This window comes from Triticum dicoccoides, chromosome 7B (assembly GCF_002162155.2).
Source record: "Triticum dicoccoides isolate Atlit2015 ecotype Zavitan chromosome 7B, WEW_v2.0, whole genome shotgun sequence".
NCBI classification, from domain to species: Eukaryota; Viridiplantae; Streptophyta; class Magnoliopsida; order Poales; family Poaceae; genus Triticum; species Triticum dicoccoides.
The window spans coordinates 762,678,857-762,697,243 of record NC_041393.1 but is presented as its reverse complement, the minus strand read 5'-3'; positions in this window follow the sequence as shown (position 1 = coordinate 762,697,243).

The following is an 18,387-nucleotide window of genomic DNA, read 5'->3' as shown; positions in this document are numbered from 1 at the left end:
CGGCGGCGGCGCGAGGGCGCCGGGGCCACGTGGCAGCTCCTGGATGGACACGGGCGGCGGCGGGATTCGTCCGGCGGTGGGCGGACGTGTCCGGCCCGGTTCGGATGCGTCCGGTGGTGGCGGGGAGGAGCGGGACTAGGGTTTTGATCCGGAATTTTCGGGGAGGAGGTGTTTTTATAGGTAGAGGGAGCTAGGAGTGTCCGAATGAGGTGCGGTTTTCGCCCACACGATCGTGATCCGACGACGGAGAGCATGGAAGTGACTTTGATGGGTTATTGGGCTGTTTTGGAGGGGTGTTGGGCTGCAACTCAAAAGAGGCTTTTGCGGGAGTGCGGTTAACCGTTGGAGTACCCAACGAGCTCCAAACGACCCGAAACTTGACAGGCGGTCTACCGGTGCTATACCAGGGCCACTTGGCAAGGCTCGGTCCATTCCGAGAATGTTTAACACCCGCACACGAAAATATACAAGAGGGGTGCGCCGGTGCATGTGGGAGTGTCGGATTGCGAAACGGACAACGGGGAAAATGCTCGGATGCATGAGACAAACACATATGCAAATGAGATGCACATGATGACATGATATGATATGCATGACATGAATAAAATGCAAAACAAAAGACAAAACCCAACCACGGAGGGAATATCATATCACATAGCTGAAAATGGCAAGAGTTGGAGATGCAAAGATGGAAAGTTACATCCGGGGTGTTACAGTAGCCTATCAGTTATGTCGACAACAATGTCGGTACCAAGGGCGAGGGATGAAGAGAACCATTTTCCTGCTCGTTGAACGAGGCGGACCAATAGGCAGAGTTCTCGTCCATCAGTGGTTACCATAATGTCATCAACAATAGTAACAGGGTCTTGCTGACAGAAATGTACACCGAGGTGTTTACATAAGCAGAAGAATATTTCTGCTTGGATCATATAGATCACCAGAAGGTTTAAACAAATCAATGGAAAGGAAAAGTGATTATCAGGTTTAAACAGAACCATGGAAAGGAAAAGGTGTTTAAACACATATTTCAAGGGTATATCTTCCCAAGGACAAGCAGAGCATGATATCCATGACAGGATATAACGTAGCAAACCCTTTAGGAAAGGGGAGAGAAATATCATGACATTACCCATGCAACGGTGTTTGGATAATTGAGCAAGAAACATTTAGCATTGGGCTTCAAATGTTCCTGTTGAAAATCGGAGTACCATAGACATGCTTCGAGATAGCATTGACGTGGTCAACAGGTGAAGATCAGACTTTGGAATCAAAAAGGATCCATCAGGAACAACTTATAGAATAAGTTTTACAATTTGCTCATGGAAGAATGACTAACCTTGCCAAAAAGGAAACTATAACAATAGGTCCTCCGGCCAGGGGTGCTAGGCATGACATCACCTTACCGGGTCACATAAAGACCATTGTTATAACTCTTGGAAATATGTTCCAACCATCATCTCTGACCGAGATTCAGATTCGATTGGTGTCATGATACATCAGACTCAGGTTGTCCGAGAAGAAAAGGTGCTACACAAATCGACGAAATGACATAGCAAGATTCTCGAGAAATGAACTATGGGAGCGGGTTCCTGAAACAATAGTTCATCATTAAATCAAGAAGAGGATGAGGAGGTGACTGATGGACTCAGCGATAACTCATCGAGGTATCCGAAAGATGGACCTCCACAATTATGTGGATAAGGAGATAACATTTGTCATATCAAATGATATAAGGAAGTAAGCTCGAGGAAGACATACACAATTAAACATTGGTTGAAAGGTGCGCTCGAAATATGGGTTGGGTTGCACGACTAATGTCAGAATGGTGATTCAATAATTAATAGTCTAAGAATGAACGGTCGACCATTAAGAGGGTTGCTAGAAGGGCAGAATCCAAACAACACCGTTCATTTGTGGGTACCCCGGTTGGAATCAACACAAGGACCAAGAAAGAATGGTGATGGTGAGAAGTATCATTATAGCAAGAATTCTGAAGAGGTGGAGCAATCCTCACAACATTCTTCACATCAAAGACGGTAATACTCCGCGGTAGAATCATAACATAAGTAGGATAGAAAGGAACTCAAGGGACAACACAAAACAGGAACAATTTTTGTGTTGGAGGGAATGCAATAACGTTGTGGATGATAACCCAAACCATCGAGGGCAAAGGATGCTATTTCTCATCAAGAATTCGATAGATATCTTGGAAGACCCCAGAATGTTGATGATGATCACGACACATTTGTCGAGAGGTTTCGAGAAGATGTAACTGATCGGCGATGACATCAAGTCAACGGAAATGTTGAAGCCAAAAGTCATTAGAACCATGGGTACGACACAAACTCGAAATCAAGCTTGCTGTTCAAGGACAAAAGGTATGACGAGGAAGATCGATTGTAAGATTAGCTCACTGTCAAAATTTGTGCTCCGAGAAGAAGGACCCGGTAGCACAGTTAAAATTTAGCATGATAATGATATAGCCGATCAGGCTAGGAATGATGTGATCGGGTACAAACTCGTACTTATAGAAGCTTACTGAAGAGTTGTTGAACCGTAGTGCGGACTCGGTTCAGTTATTGGTGTCTTTGAGTGTTTAATAACTCAGAGCCCGTGAAAAATTGGAATCAGTGGGAATGTAGCACTTGATGAAGAACTCGTAAGATGTTATGCAGTTCCATGATAATCTCGAGATACCAGGGGGGTAATACTCGATGACAGATCAAAGTAGAGGTTGGACTGGGGTATTGCACTACAGAAGACAAGTGCTTAAACTTGCACGAGAAATGGTATTTAAAAGAGAACATGGTCGGAACCACGATTGCAAAAGGCCAGATCCCAGATATAAGATGAACTTATACCAAAGGAATAATTAATTTCAGAGAAGCTTTAAAGATAAGATCTACATCGTGTCCATGGGCATGAACACAAGTTCAAGGTCGACTCCCACTTCTCCAATGCATAACCTTTCATTCACTTCTCACGTTCGATGAAGTTGCAGTGTTGAAATTTTATCTGGTGAAGCACCAGAAGAGTATGACTCGTGAAAACTTTCGGGTTCACACGGTTTAGAAAAGGCATATGTTCAACCCATAGGGGCTTCTTAGAAACATATACCACAAGTTTCAAGAGTAAATAACACAAGCCCGAAAGCAGAGCATGGTTGTCCAAGCAGAGGATACAACTTAACAAAGGCATTATGTATCAGGGGAAGAACTCACAAAGTGATCAAATATGAAGGACACTGTCGGATAACAACCCAACAAAGGACTTGATGGTCCACAAAGGATCTGATGTGAGTATCGGTACTCAACCAGAAAAGGAAGGAATGCAAATGCAACAGGTTATGGAATCATCTGAATAATTCAAAGCTTAAATGCAAAGGAATTATGATTTCCGAAACAAAGGACCAGAAGCAGACGTTCTGATCAAGGATGGATCAATTGAATATACCAGAGGCACAATCGACGACAGATAGTTTGGTCGAGAACCAGCTCATGTTAAAAATGACGTCTGAGCCGGAAAGATAATACTAGGACTCGACTGATGATTATGAACATTCACAACGTATTGAATCAACGGACTCAAAAAAGATGGTGACGAAGGATGCCAATATGATTACTATACTTATGGGATTAATCATAATGAAAGCAAACAAGAAATTCCAGAGCAATAGGTTGTTGAGAATTTTCGGAATATCGAATGGTATTTCGAAGACTTTTGTATAACACATGAACAACTGGGGGATGAGCGGATACTCGATAAGTGCGAGAATTAACCGTAGGGGTATTCAGATGACAAAGAACAGCAAGGCAGTAAGCTCAAAGGATTATCGAAACAACGACGAGTTTTTCAGGGTATCTTGTACTAACAAGACCAACTGGGGATGAAGGTAAGAATAACAACTGCAAGTAGTTATCCATAAGGGTTTACGGTGGAAGGGGAATTGCAAACGCGATGAACACAAGTTCTCGAGTTAACAACGGAGAGTATCTTCATGGTCTTCTGGTGCAGCAGACGATCATCAGTAATAAGGGGCTCTCCGGGTGAAAGTGATAATGAGATCCTAATGTTAGATTTAGTAAAATTCATTTAACCCGAATAGAAGAGAGATCAGAATCTCAGAGTATGGACAAGGAATAAAAGATCCTAATACCACCCAATGGCAACGTGTGCCCGTAGGACACACAGCCATGTTAGTAAAAGTTTTGCAATGTCTAGACTTGACTTCGGCCAAGGAGTTGGAAAGGGGGATTCCTACAGGCAGTCGGCTCTGATACCAACTTGTGACGCCCCCGATTCAATCATACACTAATCATGCACGCAAACGTGTATGATCAAGATCAGGGACTCACGGGAAGATATCACAACACAACTCTACAAACATAAATAAGTCATACAAGCATCATAATACAAGCCAGGGGCCTCGAGGGCTCGAATACAAGTGCTCAATCATAGACGAGTCAGCGGAAGCAACAATATCTGAGTACAGACATAAGTTAAACAAGTTGCCATAAGATGGCTAGCACAAACTGGGATACAAATCGAAAGAGGCGCAGGCCTCCTGCCTGGGATCCTCCTAACTACTTCTGGTCGTCGTCAGCAGCCTGCACGTAGCAGAAGGCACCTCCAGTGTAGTAGGAATCATCGTCGACGGTGGCGACTGGCTCCTGGACTCCAGCATCTGGTTGCGACAACCAGAAAGAAAGGAAAGGGGGAAAAAGGAGGGAGAAAGCAACCGTGAGTACTCATCCAAAGTACTCGCAAGCAAGGAACTACACTACATATGCATGGGTATATGTGTAAAAAGGCAATATCAATGGACTGAACTGCAGAATGCCAGAATAAGAGGGGGATAGCTAGCCCTATAGAAGACTACGCTTCTGGCAGCCTCTGTCTTGCAGCATGTAGAAGAGAGTAGACTGAAGTCTTCCAAGTAGCATCTCCAAGTAACATCGCATAGCATAATCCTACCCGGCGATCCTCCCCTCGTCGCCCTGTGGAAAAGCGATCACCGGGTTGTATCTGGCACTTAGAAGGGTGTGTTTTATTAAGTATCCTGTTCTAGTTGTCATAAGGTCAAGGTACAACTCCAAGTCGTCCTGTTACCGAAGATCACGGCTATTCGAATAGATTAACTTCCCTGCAGGGGTGCACCACATAACCCAACACGCTCAATCCCATTTGGCCGGACACACTTTCCTGGGTCATGCCCGGCCTCGGAAGATCAACACGTCGCAGCCACACCTAGGCACAACAGAGAGGTCAGCACGCCGGTCTAAATCCTATGCACGCAGGGGTCTGGGCCCATCGCCCATTGCACACCTGCACGTTGCGAGGGCGGCCGGAAGCAAACCTAGCCTCTCTTATACAAGAGTAGGCGTTCCAGTCCAATCCGGCGCGCGCCGCTCCGTCGCTGACGTCAAGAAGGCTTCGGCTGATACCACGACGTCGAGTGCCCATAACTGTTCCCGCGTAGTTGGTTAGTGCGTATAGGCCAGTGGCCAGACTCAGATCAAATAACAAGATCTCGTTAAGCATGTTATTACGAAATAACCGCGGACGCCGACCAGGGCTAGGCCGACCTCTCGGCTAGGTGGTCTCAACCTGCCCTATCGCTCCGCCACATAGTAACAGTCGGGGGCCTGTGTGTGTGTGTGTGTGTGTCTTTGATGGAGACAATCGCATAGCCTTGGCATTGTGTTGTCGTCATGGAGATCGCACAAGCTATAGATATGGATGCATGGTTGTATACACGAATACGAAACTAATTGCCATTAGAATGAAATGTTAGTAAAAAAATTCTACCATACTTGAATGAAATAAAAAGGAAGAATCAACTAATGGGTCATGATCTCAAAAATATAAACATGCACACTTACTACGGGAGGTGCGCCAACGAAGAACATGTTGGGCATTAATGGTCCAACGACCCACAATGGCAAGAAGAAGATGCTCGTGATGAGGTAACCATCGTAGAGGTAATTAAGGAGGGCATCCCAAAAATCTTCAAACCCTAGGCACCAAAGAAGTCGAGCGAGAGGCATAAAATATCATATTCTCACGCTGGAAAAATGAAGGCATCAATGTGCTCCAATGCCACCTAGGCCCACTGCCAATACTATCCTGGTTGTCGCTTGATCTACCGCGTGCTACCATAAGAGAAGAACCAATGTGAGGGGACGAATAGGGTTTGCTCGGGGGACACGGTGTCATCTGTGAGATGGGAGAGAGAGGTAGAAGGAAGCAGTGGATGAGGTAATAAAAATAATCAAAACTTGTAGGAGGTGGATGGAACGCGTGAATATTTACTGGCCATGTGTTTATTGTGTTACGATAGAATAGGTTGATTACATTAATTGATTGCCTTATGCGTCACAAAGGAGAGATTGACTGCCATCCACGAATTGGTTGTGTTACCAAAGTATTATTGGGTTTGTCCGAGTAAATCAGGAGAGGAGAAAAACCGGGGAGGGTGGAAAAAAATCGATGGAGGAATGTACTGGGAGGGATGGCCGAAGGGGTGAGACGTAAGACGGGAGTGGGAACCTTACATGTTTTAGGTAGTAGAGATTAATACTCCATACATCTGGTGTCACACCGCCGAACCAGCATGATGGAGAGACAGTACGAAATAACAGAGTTACATTAATCTATAGTCCTGGCATCCCCCAGCCTGACCACTATGGTGACGCGGAAAAAAATGACATGACACACCATACATTTGTCCATTGAAGTATGCGTCATTACTCCAACATAGATGTCCAATTGAAGAGGGTGCGAGAGAGAACGACATATTACAGCTTTTTCATGTCACAGAAAAAAGACCCGGTGGTGCAGCAGTAACTTGGCCTTCTAGAGGGAGGGAAGGGATGGAGAGAAGTACTCCGGGCGGGTTCGTTTCTTTCAGGCTAGAGAAAAGACGACATCACCCCATATGTTTGGCGCCCAACAGACACGAGCTTGTGAGCAAAGAAAAAATGAGTCCGGGTTAGTACGAGGGATAGGGATAAATAGTTCAGTTTCGGTCCGAGTGGAATGAAGAGGAAAAAAATTACATTCGTCTATGTGAAAGGGAAAAGTTTTCATCTGTCCGAATCGACCCTAATTCATAGGACGAGTTTATAAGTAAGAGGAGAAAACATTTGCACTGACCCAAATAGAATGACTAAAAATGGCATGATGATGCAAAGACAATTTAAAAAAAGTTCTGGCGTCCCTCTGCCTGAGCACTATAGCGAAGCGGAAAAAAGGGGCATGACATTCCATACATTTGTCCATTGAAGTGTGTGGCATTACACCAACATAGATGTCTGGTCGAAGATGGTATGAGATAGAACGTCATATGGCAGCTTTTCATGTCATAGGAAAATGACCCTGCGGTGTATGACCAACTTGGCCCTATGGAGGGAGGGAAGTGGTGGAGAGAAGTACTCCGGGCAGATTTGTTTTGTTTTTTTCAAGCTAGAGAAAAGACGACGTGGCCATATACTTTTGGCGCCCAACACACACAATCTTTTGACCAAATAAATGGTTTGGTGCCGGTCGGAGTGGAAGGAAGAGGAATAATATGGAAAAAAAATAAATATCTTTTTTTACACTAGTCCGTGTTGAAGGGGAAATTTGCAGGTCACACGAATAATGTTTAAGTAAGGGGAAATTTGCAGGTCACACGAATAATGTTTAAGTAAGAGAGAAAATATTTTGGTCGACTCAAATAGAATGAACCAAGGCAAAAGAAAAACGGCGTCAAAATGCAAAGAAAGACTTAAATCGCTCCGCGCTTCTAGCCCCCAACATGCACGAGTTAACAGCGACCTAGGGTTACAGGCTGCTGGGCCAAACCCGGCTAGAAGTACGTCACGAACGCTTTTTGCCTCGACAGGCCAGCATAGCTAGTGCTAGCTTTGCGTCCTCGACGATACATGATTGAACGTCTCGCTATTTAAGCCGCGAGGTGTCTACCGAAACAAGCGATGTGGTACTAAAATACTACTACTCCGTAGCACGCAGCGTCAACCGAGTGGTGCGCTCGTCTTCGGCCCACCTGTGGCTAAGCGCCCTGGTCTTCGCGTCTTCGGCCCACCGGCTAAGCTGGAACGGATGGATTTCGTATAACGAGCACTGCGCGTGCGAGGTCTCCAACCAAGGAATCAACAACCGTACGCAACCACCCAAAAAACAAGAAGTCGTACGCAACCAGGGAACCAGTTGAGCCAGCTACAGCTAATCTATCTACTTTGATAATTTGAAGTAGCATAATTATGACACGTACATAACCAAGTTGATTTCCCCTCAAAAAAGAAAAACTTGTTCAGTTCTGCACTAAATGAAGCAGGTTCACCAATTCATGCTCTCGTGGTATGAATCTTGAAAATTTGCATCTAGCAACCAACAATCCACATGTACATACGGTTCCTCTGCCTCCCGCCCGTCCGTCTAGTCTCCGTAGGCCTTAGAACCATATGGGGGCACGGTGGATCTCGGTCCTTGTCCATGGAGCCTCAATTTTAGATGGTTTTTTCCGTTTTGTTAGGGTTTCTGTCCTGTTAAGAAAGGCCAGACGGCGGGGGCTCCTTTAATATGGAATGATTTTCTCCCCGCCTGGCCCGTTTCGATTGTCAGAAGGCGTGTGGAGATCTCTGGCGTATCTCACAGGATTCATTCGATGATTGTCTTTGATGAATCCAGAAGGTGTGTGGCGGCAGCGCGAGCTGCGGCGGTGCGGCGGGGGCGTGCCGCTGGTGCGGGGCATGGCGGCGGCGGGGCTCTCGGCCGTGCGGTGCAGGCGGGCATCCAGGCCGTGGTGGCTGCATGGTGCAAGACCATGGCGTGGCGACAGATCGGGGCTGGCGCAGGGGCGGCGGCGCAGGCGCGGATCCGGCTCGGATCTGGCCCTGCGGCCGCAACCTCGGCTTCAGCGCGGGAAGAGGCCGGATCCTGGCCGGGCTTGGCCGGATCTAGCTTCTCCGCCCCCGTTGGCCGCCCTCGATGGGGCTCGGTGGCTTCGTTCCGGCGGCCAGCGAGGGCTGGATCCCGGGGCCGGCGATGGCGACACTATTCGGTGCCGTTCCCTTGTTGAGGCATCGCTGTTGAGAAGTTTTAGGATACTATTTGCTACCTCCGGGGGAAAACCTAGATCATTAGATCAGATGACGGCGGCATTATTGTGTTGTTTTCCTTATGTGGCGTCATTCTGGAAGGTGTACACGGGCTCGAGGGACCAGTGGGCGGAATAATTGGTGGAGCGGTGATTCATCCTGCACATTAATGGTGGCGCTTCTCGGCGGCGTGACGCAGTGGAGACTCGGCGCCCGATGTGTGGCAAGGGACTCGCGCAGGAGACTGACGTTATCAGGCATCATGGTGGTGTCGATGGCAGAGAGGCCGGGCAAGGTGGTGCAACAGTACATCACTGAAGATGGATTGGTGGCAGGTGGCTGTGGCGACCTCATACCCGACAGGTGGCCTGGTTGAGGAGTGCGCCGGACTGGTAGGTGCCCCATACCTGGTAGGCGTCCTGGTTGGGACCTCAGGTCTTAGATGTTTAGGTTTAGCTGCGATATCTGTTTGGTATTAGCCCCAGACTATCAATGCCCTTCATCAATTGAATAGGAGTAGCGACAGTTGTTGCTTAGACGGTGGCTTTAGTCTTACTGTTGTATGACTTTGTAAGGTCTTGTGAGAATAATTAATAAAGTGTCCGTATGCATCGCCCAGATGCAGAGGCCATGGTCCTCCTCCTTTTCTAAAAACTAAAAATTTGGATTTGGTCTTTATTCATTTTGTCTTCATGTTGGATCCTTCCAGTCTACGCATCTTTTCATTGGTGGTTCTTTTTTTCTGGTGCGCTTGTCCTATGGGGACTTTAAACGATGACTTCTTGACTGTTTATTTCAGCAAGTTTTCCCGGCTCCGCCAAAGGAGGGTCAATAACAGTGGTGCGCCTTCGGCTCGCTTCATAGGCTGTAGTTCTCGCAAGGTCGTCTACGAATCTGGCCGTATTTTTTATTATTTCTGGTGTTCGTTGTGCTAATGATTGAAGATAATAGATCGGAAATTTTCCCGCAACAAAAAAAAAACAGCCCACATGGAGCAACAATTTCAACCTAACAATTATATAGGTGGGATTTTATTATCTTCTACTACTACACTACACTAGTTGCTTTCCTGAGAAACATTTGGATGATCTCTGTTAATGATACAACTCTCTAAACTATTCATATGGTCAGCACAGTCTCAACAAAATGTTCTTTACAGGATAAGGGTTTGTTTGTTGTTCTTGGAACTTCCCTGTTTCCAACTAACAACATTGATCAAATATTCAGTGAAACACATTGCAAGTCAAAATAAGTTCGAGTATGATATAGTAAAATGTATAGTTTCGTGCTTACACCACAATCCACAAAAGAAGGGAAAATTCTCTGAATTCCTCTTCTGTAGCAATGTCATCCTCAGTGATCATCTCTTCCCATGTCCCCCGGGATAGTCCTCAGTGTTAGATCGATCAGCCTCTTCGCCTACATACACAGAACATGGTTGGCACATAATTAATTTCTTCCCAGAATCACTTCCCTAGAAGTTGGCACCCCTCATCTGCGGTCATTTGTGTGCCTATTTTTCTAAAAAGGAAGAAATTCACACTTCCTAGCATGATAATTAGCAATCTTCAAATATCACAATAGAAAACATATGGACGAAATTAGTTCTTCAGGTGAGTCTATGGAAAAAGTTGTGGCTATCTGAGTATGAAAACACGGCGACACCCACAAAAGCTTGTGTCTAGGGAAAGTCCCGCAGTCCAGCCTATTCATCAACCCTGGTGAATTGAATGATTAAATAATTTGTGTCCATATTCTTATTAAGTGCAACTAAACATCACAAACAAAAAGGTTAAATGGAAGATTATAATCTAGCACTCAGTAAAATATATATGGTCATCAGCTGTGCAAAAGTTAGTTCATCGATTAGCATCAAGAAGAACAAAACAAAGGTATTTTCATTTCTGATGAAGTCAAATGCACACAGAAAAAATAAACAACAAAATATGCTTGGTAGTGCCATTGATTTCATGAAACCAATGGACAAGCAATTCCATGCAAGGTTGGCACATTGGGTACCATATATAAGTGAGTGAAATGTGGATAAGCATGTCCTCATAGTACCATTGACTAAATCATTTCTCTTGGATCCTATCATTACTAGTAGAATGCACGTGTGCTCCTATGGGCTACAAATCATATAAATGGAGCAAACAAATAATTAAGCTAGTCTCTATGGTTGAAGCTCAATTCTCCCACGTGCGTCCGAGCGTGTTTGGACAAAGGGGCGTCTAGCGGGCTCCTCAATATTCAACCGTAGATGATCCAGGTTCACCCAAATCTAGCCCTATCTGGTGGGAGGGGGGGAGGGGAATGTGGTTATCTGGATTATCCACCATTTTATTTCCAACATGCGGTCCGAACAGAAAAGACTCCACCCCATGATAGACACTTCCCTTTTCTTGTTGAACCTTCCCCTCACCGCTCGGTTTTCCGCTAAGACTGGACATTACTCCCTGGAGCCCTCTCCTTTAAAACTGGATGATGCCCGCCTCACCTTCGCCATGGCGTGCTCTCTTCTTCACACTGTACTTCCCCATGGACTGCGAAGGAGGAGTCTCCCGCCAATCGTTCTGCTCTTGGCCCTGACCCGCTCCCCCCATGTCCGTGTCGATCCACCACCGCCACCAAGGGCTAGGAGGCGTGCGCCACCCGTGACGCCGCCAAGCCAAGAAGACGGATCTGATGTCTTCCGAGCCATTGACAAGTTGTAACATAAAGTTGAATGTTGTGCATTACCACGAAACAAAAATAAGATGTTCGTTGTTGGGCATGCACCTTAGACGCCGCCGTGTGTTTTATTGACTCTTGAAGCAACAAATAAATGCATTTACCCTCCTTTCTTAACCAAAAATTTGCATGACTTGAAGAAAAAAAATATGAACTGCTCGCTCATGCAATTTGCTGCAAAGCCATCTCTAATGAAATGTAATTCGGTACATTATTAAAAGTAGGAAAATTATTTTGCTCAGTGCCGTAAGTAAACTGGCCAACTCCAACCCCCATCTCTCTCACTCTCGGCCCTCACTCTTATCACAAAATTCAGTACTAAGCGAGCCACCGCCATGGCAGGCCAGCAACGACGTATAAGGGCGGCAACTACCTTCCCTTCTTAGTGATAGTACCTCCTTTCCCTCAAATCAAATTTAAGGTATTGACAAAACATTATGCACTTAGGAGTAATATAATTAGATCCACGCCTCTCTTTCTTTCTCATCTCTCTGAATTTAAATATATGAATTTTGATTTTGCTAACCACATTTTGATTTTGTCACACTCACTCGCACCAACTACGTCGACTGGGCCATGGTGATGCGCGTGCAACTGCAGACTCAGGGCCTGTGGGAGGCCATGGAGTACGGCGACGGTGACGGCGACGATCGTGTCGTGCTGGCCGTGTTGCTCCGCGCGGTGTCTCCAAAGAAGATCCGTGCCCTCGCCGGCAAGGACTCGACTAAGGAGGCATGGGAGACGTTGATGATGACGCGCATGGGCAGCGAGCGCGTCTGGGAGGCCAAGGCGCAGACCCGCCGACGCGAGTTCGAGGAGATACGCTTCCGCGACTGGGAGTCGATTGAAGATTACTCTCTTCGTCTCACAGCAATCGTGAACGAGCTGGAGCTGCTGAACGACCGTGTGACGGAGTACCGCGCCGTGCTGAAGTTTCTCCGCGCGGTGCCACGCAAGTTCAAGCAGATGGCCATGGCCATCGAATCCTTCGTCGACCTGCGGTCGCTCTCTATCGAGGAACTGTGCGGGCGCTTGCGGTCCTTTGAGGAGAGCTATGCTCTTGACGATGTTGACCATGGTGTTGGCGAACTGCTCCTCACTGAAAGGGAGTGGTACGCGTGCCTGCAATATCAAGGCCAGGGCTCCTCCTCGGGCACCAAGGAAGGCAAGGGACACTCCGGCACACGACCGCAAGGCGGCGAGCGGGCAGGTGGGCGCGGCGATGGTGGCAAGAAGCCCGCAGACGTGAAGCGAAAGGGAAAATGCCGCTACTATAACATTCCTGGCCACTGGGCTAGGGAGTGTCGTAGGCGGAGCGCGATCGCCAGAACCAAGGTGGGGCGACGAACCTCGCCGAGGCAGACGTGGAGCCACCATCGCTTCTAATGGCTGCCGTCGAGGAGGGCGAGCACCCAGTCCAGGCCGTGGGCACGGCCAGCGATGTGGAGCCGTGGAGGTGGTACCTGTGCGCGCCCAGGCGGTCTTCCTCAACGAAGAGCCCGTCATGCCAGAGACCACCGGAGCACGTGGTTCCTGGTACATGGAGACCGGTGCCAGCAGACACATGACAGGGGCGAGCGATGCTTTCATCAACCTCGACGAGACGGCTCCGTGCGCTTCGGCGATGGCTCCCTCGTCACGATCTGCGGAAAGGGTTGCGTCATTTTCCGGTGGACCAACGGCAACGAGCGGATGCTCCCGGACGTCTACTTCATGCCCAAGCTGCGGGCCAACATCATCTCACTCGGGCAGCTGGACAAGAAGGGATGCAAATCCGTGATCGAGGATTTGCACCTTTGTGTGTTCGACCAACAGATGGAGCTACTCGTACGGGTCAGGCACACCGCAAATCGCATGTACATCCTGCGGCTGGACCTCGCCTCGCTGGCGTGCCCTCGTGGCAAAGTTGGATGACCCGGCGTGGCTGTGGCATGCCCGCCTCGGCCACCTCCACTTCCGCGCCATGAACGCCATGCCCAGGAGGGGCATGGTTCGTGGGATGCCGCTCGTGGATCACGCCGACGAGATCGGTGATGGGTGCACAATCGGAAAGCAACATCGCCTGGCGTTCCCGCGCGCGAGCCCACACCGCTCAGAGCGCGCCCTGGACCTGGTGCACACTGACCTTGGCGGTCCGATCAAGCCGGCGACTGCGGGCGGTAATCAGTATTTCCTCTTGGTCGTTGATGACTATAGTAGATACATGTGGCTGGAAGTTCTCAGGTCCAAGGACGAGGTGTTCGCATGTTTCAAGAAGATTTAAGCGCAAGCCGAGGCGAAGCAGAGCTGCCGCCTGCGTGTGTTCTGCTCGGACAGGGGCGGCGAGTTCAAGGCCCACTGCGAGCAGGGCGGGATCGTGCACCACACCATTGCTCGGTACTCACCATAGCTGAATGGGGTCGTCGAGCGCCGAAACCAAAGGGTGATCTAGATGGCCCGTGCATGCTCAAGAGCATGGCCATGCCGGCCAAATTCTAGGGCGAAGCCGTCAAGTGCGTCGTGTACGTGCTCAACAGAGCGCCCACAGGGAGTCTCAATGGGGTGACCCCGTATGAGGCTTGGAACGAGAGGAAGCCCACTGTCGAGCACCTGCACACATTCGGCTGCGTCGCCCATATAAAGAAGATGGGGCCCGGTGTGACTAAGTTGTCCGATCGCTCGGTCCTCACCGTATTCATCGGCTACGAGGAGGGCTCCAAAGCCTATCAGGTGTACGACCTGGTGGCAAATCGGGTGTACGTCACCCGCGACCTGATGTTCGAGGAGCGCCGTCTGTGGGCCTAGTCAGTGGACGGGGCGGCGACGGCGACGCGCGGTAAGGAGGCGGCAACATCATCATTCACTGTGACATACACCACCGAGTTGGGGGAGCACATCATCGACAGGAATGAGGAGTCTACCCCGCCAATGACGCGATGCGTCTCCGAGCGTGTGACACCGACCTTCGCCACTCCCGGACCGAGCACAGAGCTGTGCACTCCACCGTTGCACGACAGCGCGCTGGACGCTGCGGTGTACACGGATGCGCTGCGACACTACAGTCACATGGAGGATGTGTACGATGCCGCCAATCCTGTGCAGGCGCAAGACGCCTGATCCAGAGTTCGATGACGACGAGCTCGGGGATGCTGTGCCTGGTCGCAGCAGCCGGTGGGCGTGGAAGTAGCACTGACCTTCCCCGAGTGGAGGGCGGCGATGCAAAAAGAGATGAAGGCCATCATCAACAACAACACATGGTCGGTCACCGTGGCTTCTCCTGGGTGTCGTGCGATCGGTCTGAAATGGGTCTTCAAGTTGAAACAGGCTGCGGATCGCAACATGGTGAAGCACAAGGCCAGGCTCGTCGTGAAGGGCTACGCCCAGCAAACAGAGGGTGGACTTCAACAAGGTGTTCACGCCAATGGCGCAGATGGAGATGGTGTGCGTGCTGATCGCGCTTGCCACGCATGCTGGCAGGCAGGTCCATCATATGGATGTCAAGTCAGCGCTCCTGAACGACGATCTGGTAGAGGAGGTCTACGTCCAGCATACGGAGGGTTTAGTCAACCCCGATGATCCTTGAGTCATCCTCAAGCTCAGCAAGGCCCTGTATGGGCTGCGACAGGCGCCACTTGCATGGTATGCCAAACTTGATGCCTCTCTCCATGAACTTGGGTTTGCACGCAGTCCTCTGGAACACGCCGTGTACAGACGCGGCGAGGGCCTCGCTCCTCCTCGTGGGGGTCTACGTTGACGACTTGGTCATTACTGGAGCTGACGGTTACGAGATCATGGTGCTCAATGCCGAGATGCAGCACCTATTCAAGATGTGCGACCTTGGGTTGCTGTCCTACTACCTCGGGATCGAGGTGAAGTAGGAGCGGGGCAAAATCACGCTCTGCAAGAGAGGATATGCGGAGAAAGTTCTCGAGCGCGCTGGGATGAGTGGCTGCAATCCATGCAACATACCGTTGGAGGTGCGCCTGAAGCTGAGCAAGGAGGACAGCGCGCCTTCGGCGGATGCCACAAAGTACCACGGCATCATCGGCTGTCTGCGCTACCTCGTCAACATGAGGCCGGACATGGCTCTGGCCGTGGGCGTGACCAACCGGTACATGGAGGCGCCGAGCACGCACCACTGGACGAGGTGAAGCAGATCCTCAGGTACATCCGCGGCACTCTGCATTATGGCTGCGGCTACAAGAGGAGGTCGGGTGCGCCCTCCCTGGTCGGCTATAGCAACAGATACCACGCCGGCGATAGGAACGACTGCAAGAGCACCTCCGGCGTGGTCTACTTCCTCGGCGGCAGCGTCGTCACCTGGAAAAAATGACCACATCAATGCCATGTCATCATTTCTTTCACCGCTTATTAAATTAACTATTTTTTACCGGGATTTATTTGCAGGTTGACTTGGTTTTTTCCTCTCAGAAACCATGCTAAAGGCATGGGAGGGAAAAATATTAAAAAAACGTTGCACTGCCTATAACTTGAACCAAGACCATTTGGAATTGGCACTGCATCACTGATCACTGACCGCTAGAACAACAACCTGTTTCCACACTAACATGCATGCCGATATATATAGACATATATATATACTCTCATAGAATCACACTAGTGCAGAACCGGGCTATAGTACCGGTTCGTAAGGTCCTTTAGTGCCGGTTCTGTAACCGGCACTAAAGAGTGAGGACTAAAGGTCCCCTTTAGTCCCGGTTCAACACAAACCGTCACAAAAGGGCCACCACGTGGCATGAGCCCGCGCCGGGGGTTGGGAGACCTTTAGTACCGGTTGGTAGGTTTAGGGGTTTTGGGGTTTATGATTTCTTTTTCCTTTAATTTTGTGTTTTTCATTTAATTCTTTTTCATTTGCTGGTATTTTATGATAATGCATATTGTATACATTATGTATATATATAAATAGAATTTCTTGTAGAACTGATGATATCTATATCGTCGAATGTCTCGCACCACCATTCACACATACACATGTATATATACAATTTGGTATATACAATTTATCTTACCTGGAGGCATTACTGCGGTAGCGGGTAATGAAATTCTCCTTTGGGATCTATATGACCTGGTCGAGCAAAAATCCCGCTATTTCTTCTTGAATTGCTAGTACGCGATTCCGTTGGTAGGAGCTTATCCCGCATCTCATTGAACTTTAAAGAAGGAGATCAATATGCATGTATTAGTTGTGTGTATATATATATTAGATATCGATAATGATGTAAAAATTGTAAATAGTGTTCTCACAAACGTATCCATAGTTGTCTATGAGATATGCTCCTTTCGGACGCCATCATACGAATGTTCTCGCAAACGTAGTATGCACATAAATCATTTCCCTGCGCCTGCTTCATGGCCTTTACGAGAATAGAATTCAATCAGATAATAATTAATCAAGCATGATAATTAATGGTATTGAAACTAGAATTAAAGAGATGGTAGCTAGCTAGTACTACTTAATTAATTACCTTGGGTCGATACCAAAATAGCTTTTGTTTCGATTGGCCTTGAACCGTTTTAATGTACTTTTCCCAAGCCCTACCCGCCGGCAAAGAAAATGAATAAAGGAGTTATTAATTAGTTGATATCAGGAAATGACAAACTAAAGAGGCCGACATATAGTTCGATAATGATTGAAATTACCTGTTGACCATCCCCTTCACGATTTCGTACTCAGTAACTGGTTTAAGTAGTGAGTCCAGTACTTTAAGTTTTGCTTCGTCAACTTGAATGATTAACAAGATCTAGTGGAAACTGCATGCGCACACATTTGCATGTATAAATTAAGCGGGCATGTGCATAACACTCATCAACTAACCTAAACCCTATACACTCATTAACATCTAGCTAGTAAGCAAAACAGAATTTGTAGTACAAGACAATGTGACTCACCCGAAGTTGTAAGGAAGTAGTATATCTCGATTGGTATTTAGGCGCTTCAAGAACTCTAGCATGCTTTTCTTTGTTACTTTTCGATAGAATTCCTGTGACCATGTCTCTTGATTAATGGTATTTGAGTCAATGAACCCAATGCCATAGCGTCCAACTTTTTTCATTTGATAGACCTTCATTCTGCATAATACCACAGAAAAGAATATAGTGAGGATAATTTACAGGTAATGATCAACGAGCACTACAACTAGCTTGAGACTTAAATTATACAAAGAAATCACTTACAGACAATAGCAACTGACGATAAATTTGTCGAGTGCGTCTTGATTGAATAACTGAAACTGTTCTGTAAACTCAACATACAGAGCATTTTCATGGTAGTAATGCTCTGGCTTGACTCTCACCATGAGGGACTCTCGATTGGTAGTGTTGGCAATTTTCATGTACCATTCATGCAATTAATACGTTCTCGTTGAGAGCTTCTTGACCTCCTCAGGCTTGACCAAAGGTTTGCCGCGGGCATATTTCCATTTTAGTTCCTGCTCTGTAAAACTTTCCATGGGCTCGAGCTCTAGGAGTTGTTCTACAGTGCATCCAATCTCTGCAGCCTGCCTTCTATGATCCTTGGTTATTACCAGATGATCTGCCGCACTGGTACTCTTTTGTT